The sequence below is a fragment of the Echinops telfairi genome, unplaced genomic scaffold (assembly GCF_000313985.2).
Source record: "Echinops telfairi isolate 266 unplaced genomic scaffold, ASM31398v2 ScPeMD7_443;HRSCAF=831, whole genome shotgun sequence".
Taxonomy (NCBI): domain Eukaryota; kingdom Metazoa; phylum Chordata; class Mammalia; order Afrosoricida; family Tenrecidae; genus Echinops; species Echinops telfairi.
This window is the reverse complement of record NW_022104341.1, coordinates 26,918,371-26,925,128: the sequence shown is the minus strand read 5'-3', so window position 1 is coordinate 26,925,128 and position 6,758 is coordinate 26,918,371. Positions and strand designations below refer to the sequence as shown.

At 41.2% G+C, this 6,758-nt stretch overlaps 1 protein-coding gene across 1 annotated transcript in view; it reads left to right on the top strand.

Annotated features, from left to right (window-relative positions):
* The window catches only part of BTBD8 (BTB domain containing 8), a 66,586-nt gene that overhangs the window by 39,827 nt on the left and 20,001 nt on the right, over positions 1 to 6,758 (top strand). The gene's annotated exons all lie outside the window — the stretch shown is intronic.

Below are 6,758 nucleotides of genomic sequence, written 5' to 3'. Positions count from 1 at the left end.
CAGGGAACCCTTACTCCTGTCACTGTCTCTGAGGAGTCATCTAACTTCACTAACATGGACTGAGCACTCCTAAATGTACAAACGAACATATGCAAGTCTAACATGACCGGTGAGGTATGTCACGAAAGGATCATCTTAGTAAGGGGAGGACTCTTAAAGAACTAGAGGATAGTTAAGTGGTTCATCAGTGTCACACCACGCCCTGGATTCATGCTCCATTCTAGTAGCAGACTTTCTTCTGTATCGCAGAAAGAAAAAGAGGTCACACGTTGTTCTCATGGGAATAGACCTTTGCTCTGGATATGGGTTTGTGTACCTTTCTGTCAGTGCTTCTGTGAAGATAAGTGAACTTACAGAATGCCTTATCCACCATCCTGGCATCCTCACCACATCATTTCTCGCTAAGGAACTTACTTCACAGCAGTGAAGTATTGTAATGATCGTACCAGGTTCTCTGGGATCCCCCAGGAGCTGGTTTGAGAGAGTGGCAGAATGGCCCGGGGTGCTAGCTAGGTGGCAAGACTTCACAGGCCTAGGGAATATGCTCCAGGATGTGGTATATGCTCTAAGTCTGTCCAATATGTAGTGCTATTTCACCCATAGCCAGAACTTGTGAGTATAGAAATGAAGGGGTGGAAATGGGAGTGGATCCACACACTGCTATCTCTAGCGACCCAATAGCAAAATGCTTGCCTCTTGTCCCCACAACCTTAGGTTTTGCTGACCTCAAGATAGTACTTCCACAGAGAAAACTTGCTTTTACCAGGGAACAACAATGAGTCCATTAAACTACAAGTTAAGGCTGTCTCCTAGACATTTGGGGCTCTTCATACCAGTGAATCAACAGGCAAAGTTCGAGGATCACTGATAAATTGATACTATCAAGGGGAATTTGGGTTGCTACCATAAAATATGGATAAGGAGGAGTATATCTAGGAGTAGTATATCTAGAAGTTACATCTTGATGTTATATCTCCATATTTATATGCATAGCTTAGATTTCTAGTAACTTAAATGTGGAGATGTAACATCAAGTGTTATCAACATACCTTATATTAGATGTTAGGGGTCTGAGATAGAAAAAAAACTTAGTTAATATATTTATGAAAGTATTCAAATAAAAAGGCTTTAATATTATTTTATCATGGCAAAAGGAGCTCTGGTGGTATAATGAGCTAAGCTTTCCTGTGGGCCACTCTTCAGGAAGGTGTGCACCAGAGCTGTATCCGCTCACCATACTTGTTGAATCTGTGTGCTAGCAAATGATCAGAGAAGCTGAACTATATGAAGAAGAATCTGGCATCAGGACTGGAGGAAGGCTTATTAACAACCTGCAGCATGCAGACGACACAGCCTTGCTTACTGAAAGTGAGGAGGACTTGAAGCACTTGCTGATGAAGATCAAGGATTGCAGTCTTCAGTATGGATTATGACTCAAAGTAAAGAAGACCAAAATCCTCACAACTGGACCAATAAGTGACATAAATGGAGAAAAGTTTGAAGTTGTCAAGGATTTTTTTTTTTTTTTTTGCGGGGGCCTTGAATCCACAATCACTGCTCATGGAAGCAACTATCAGGAGCTCAAATGACATATTGCATTGGCTAAATCTGCACAACACCTCTTTGGAGTATTCAAAAGCAAAGATGGTACTTTGAGGACTAAGGTGTGCCCGATCTAAGCCATGGTATTTTCCATTGTCTGATATGCACATAAAAGTTGGATATATTGAATACTGAAGGTCAAAGATAAGGCAATGCATTTGAATTAGGGAGGTGGAGAAGAATATTGAAAGTACCATGGGCTGCTAAAAGGGTAAACCGCTCTGTCCTGGAAGAAGTACAGCCAGAATGCTCCTTAGAGACAAGGACAATAAGACTTCATCTTGCACACTTTGGGCTCATTGCCAAGAGAAACCAATCCCTGGAGATGGGCATCGTGTTTGTAAAGTGGAGGAGCATCAACAAGAAGGAAGGCCCTCAATGAGAGGCTGCATCAATAGACTCAGGACAGGAACTTTTGTCCGGATGGCACTGGACCGTGCAGGGTTTTGCTCTGTTGTGCATAGAGTCGCTGTGGGTCAGACCTGAAAAAAAACCAATGGAAATCTTAGGGGAATGTGAATCAGCTTTGAAGAATTCACATTACCCAAAGGGGAAAAAAGGGGGTAAGGGTGAAGGGACGACTCTGTGTCATCCTCTTTTGGGGAAAATAATTCACATATTTGTTATGTGCAAATTTGTTTTCTGTGAGGTGATTCGATTATATTAGAAAGATGCAGAACTTTGCTGTGGTTCCCTTTTGGGTGCTGAATAGAGTTGAAGGAGAAGTGTCTGGGTGGTAAGTTGACAAAGAGTAGGCTGCTGAAAACCACCAGCTGCTCCTTGGGAAAACAAGGCTTTCTGCTTCCATAAAGATTTGCAGCCCCAGGAGCCCACTGGGGCAGTTCTGCTCTGTCCTAGAGGGTCACTATGCATCAGAGTTAATGGAAAGTCAGCGAGTTTGGGTTTTTTGTTTGTTTGGTAATGGCCTGGAACAGTTCAAACAAGGAAGGAGAGAATGCATAACTTAAAGAATGTAACCAATCTCGCTAAATTGTACTTGTAGAAACTTTTGAATCGTGTGATATATGTTTTGCTGTGTATAGTCCCAACAACACAATACATACAATTTAAATAAAAAAGAATGAAAGCCTAAATTTTTTAAAATTTCTTTTAAGACAGCAAATTTTGAAGAGCTTTTAAATTTAAAACAACAGGTGAGAAGCAGTTACTAGAGTTAAACTCAAATTGCATATATGTTGTTAGTCCCAAGGCCAAAGCCTACTTCAAAGTCTGTTTAATGAACACAGCATCGCATGAACTAAGAAATAGTTTGTGATAGTGTGTATTCACTATTTTGTATTAGGACAACTAGGAAGCTACCTGAAAAAAATGTAAGTAGGACCCATGTCTGACATTTCATCCTAGGACACTTTCCAAATAGGCACAAGATGGGATATTAACAAATTACAAGAAACCATGTAAGAATTATGTTATAATCTTCGTGGAGTAGGAGAGAGGGAGAATTTTTAATATGATACAAACTCAGAGATCATAAAAGAAATATGATAGCCTAAATATACATCATAATGTCTACACAGTAAAAAAACACCATAGATCAAAAGACAGCTTATATCACAGATGTGAAACTAATTTTCTAATACAGTTCCTAAAAATGGATTTTCTTTAAAAGTCAAAGAAAGGCAAGACTGAGATAGATTCCAAAGAAAATATAAACGTCTCCTTGCCATGAAGTGAATTCTGACTCATGGAGACCTTCTAGAACGGAGTAGAACTGCCCCTGTGGGTTTCTAGGACTGTCACTCTCCACTGGAACACAAAGCCTCATCTTTCTCCCATTAGCAGCCCACCATGTAACCCCATGCACCACCAAAGTACCAAAGGAAAATAGAACCACTTGTTAATTTGATGAACAGATCCTCAATTTCACTTACTTAAGAGAAACAGACATTTAAACTATCTGATCATACAATGTTCTACTTTTCAGAATGAAAAAAGGACGGAAACTTGACTGCTACATTAGTAAAGCTGTGAGGACTAAACACTGTTGTTCATTGCTGAAGAGGGCACGTGTGTGCAATACTTTGCTGTACTTTGCAGACTTTTGGACTATGACCCAGAATAAGTTCTTTTTACATTGTGACCCCGTACTTATGTAGGTAGCACTGAAACAACTGTGTTGCAAAGCAATGCTTACCCTTATTTTGTATGATGTACTGCTGTTTTCCATTCTTTTTAATTCTCTTTGTTGTTGTTTGTAATGCTGGTTGGAACCCACAAAGTAGGCTTCTCTGGCTTGCTGAAAGAGGAGGAGACTAGAGCCGGATAAACAACACCTCACTGCTTGTGTGTTGGCAGTGGTTTGGCTACTCTGGCTCCGTACCTCATATTCTGTTGGCTGTCCTTAAGCTGCACTCTGGTGTGATCTGACAGCACTGTCTCTCAGTCCCCTCACATGTATTTTTCACTCTTGTCCCAAGGCTTGCTGCTGTTCCAATTGGGACGCTTGCCCTTCAGCAGTCCTGTCACACGCATACCTGAAAATGAAAGGGTGTTAACACCTCAGGGAGCAAGTCTTGTCCAATGGGAGATAGGAGCCAGTGTTTGCATCATGTTTCCCAAAGTAGGTGATACATCCCCCTAGAGGGCCCTGGAGCAATCCAGGGAGACTGTAAAAGCAGATACCTAGACTTTTTCCTGAATTCTGGATGATAGAATACAAAATTATCAAAAGATACAGCGTCTGGGGTTTTAAAGTCTTGTAGATAAACAAGTGGCCATCTAGCTGAGAAACAGCAAAGCCCACATGGAAGAAGCACGCCAGCCTGTGTGATCATGAGGTGTCGATGGGCTGAGGTATCCAGTATCAAAGACCCAGAACAAAAAAATCATATCAATGTGAATGAGGGGGAGGGCAGAGTGGAGACCGAAACCCCTTCTGTAGACAATTGGACATCCATGAACCAGTCATGGTACAGTTTAGTACCAATGAAACACACAACTTTCCTCTAGTTCTTTAATGCCTTCTTCCCACCACTACTATGACTCCAATTCTACCTTACAAGTCCGGCTAGACCAGAGCATGTACATGGGTACTGATAAGAGATCGCAACCCAGGGAATCCACGACAGATATACCCCTCAGGACCAATAATGAGAGTAGCAATACCAGGAGGCTAAGGGTAAGGTGGAGAGAGAAAGGGGGAACCAATCATAATGATCTACATATAACCCCCTCCCAAGGGGAGAGACAACAGAAAAGTGGATGAAGGGAGACAGCGGTCTGTGTAAGACATGAAAAAAGATGATCAAGGGTTCATGAGGGAGGGAGGCTGTGGGAGGGGAGAAAATGAGCTGATACCAAGGGCTCAAGTAGAAAGCAAATGTTTTGAGAATGATGATGGCAACATATGTACAAAGGTGCTTGGCACAATGGATGGATGTATAAATTGTGATAAGAGCTATATGAGCCCCGAATAAAATGATTTTTTTTTTAAATACAAAAGTTTTTAATTCCCAGGGGCGTTGCTGAGGTTTTTTGAGGTCTTTTTTTTTTTTTTTTCTGAAAGAGCGGGTAGTAGGTCAAATAAGTTTAGGAACCTATGGTTTAAGTGGTCTCTCCTGTCCTTAAGTGGGTAATTCTCCGTTGCCCTTTGAGAGGCAAGATTGAGCCCAGCTATCTAGGATAATGAAAAGCTGTTCCTGTTCTCCAATGTGAACGTTTATACAGAACACTGGGATCTTGTTTACATTTCTATTCTAATTCAGTAAGTCAAGGGTAAGGCCTGGTACTCTGCATATCCCACAAGCTTCAGGGTGGGGCTGACACTGGATCACACACTTTCAGTAGCAAAGAGCTAGATAGCACTTCCTTGATTGACATTCCTTCTTCCTTGGTTACTCTTCCTAGTGCCTTCGATCCCATTGAGATCAATTCCCCCCAATAACTTTGCATACAAGCTTGTTTCTGGGTCTTTGTTTTATTGGCAGAACCCAGGCTAAAGACCAAGTCTCAGTTGGACGGTGGTTCAAACCCACCAACTGCTCCAAGGGAGAAAGTTTTGCCAAGGCTGGAAACTCTAGGTAGGGTCTCTGTCAGTCAGAATTGCCTCGATAGCAGAGAGTCTAGCTTTTGGGGTTTGGGATTATATGTAGCAAATAGAACAAGAAGAAAGCTCTTTATGAATTGGTAAGAATATTTAGGATATATGCGAAGTTTAAAATTCCAAGTAACGAACATTGTGTATATTAGTGTCTCCATTTGGATAAAATAAGGGGAAGTTCCTTGTTTGCATATGCATAAAATAGCTAGGAAGATACAGGACAAAGTAAAACTGGCCATGAGAAAGGGAACTGGGTTGTTGACAATGGGAATGGAAGAGGAACGGGAAGCAGACATTTCCTAGTAGTGCCCTTTGTACATTTAGGGCATTGGAACTATGTTAACAATGAAATGGAATTATGTGTCTGATCTAGAAGTGTTGTATTTTCGTCGTCAGTCCTGAATGGTGGCTAAGAGCCATCGTCTCAGGGGTTCCACCAGCTTCTATCCAACCAGAATAAGCCTGGTCTCAGGATTTTGAGTTTTGTTCCATAATTTTCTTCCACTCAAGCCAGAACCTTTTTAAAAAATATATTTAATAAAATAAAAAGTGTTTATTATGTAAGTGGGAAAAAAGTAGGTTTTAGAAGAGGATGTAGCGCATGATCCTGTTTTGGATAAATAATATATGTTGCTGTTAAGTGCTGCCCACTTAGCTCTGATCCAGTGTATAAACAATAAACCAGGAGCATTCTGGCTGCAATTCCTCCAAGACAGATTTATTTGTTCTGTTCAAACCAGAGCCTTTTGATGTGAACTTTTTCAGAACAGTTAGTTGTGGTACCCAGACACCATCTAGTTCTGCTCTGAGGACTATGGATATTGATGTTCACATGGTCCATTAGTCCATCTGACTGCTTCCTGCTGTCTTCTGTTTTTATCACTTCTTTCCTAAAGACAGGGAGAGACTAATAGTTGAACCTGGTGTCACCCAGGAATATGGTCCTGTGTCACCAGGCCCAGAGACTCTTTCCTCAAAAGTGTTTGGTTATGTCTAAGAAGTATTCCTAACTGTGCCCCTGTGTGCTCCACCACATTCACTGATATATTTGCAACCAAGGTAAATACCCACGTACATATTAAACTTCTTTTTTTTT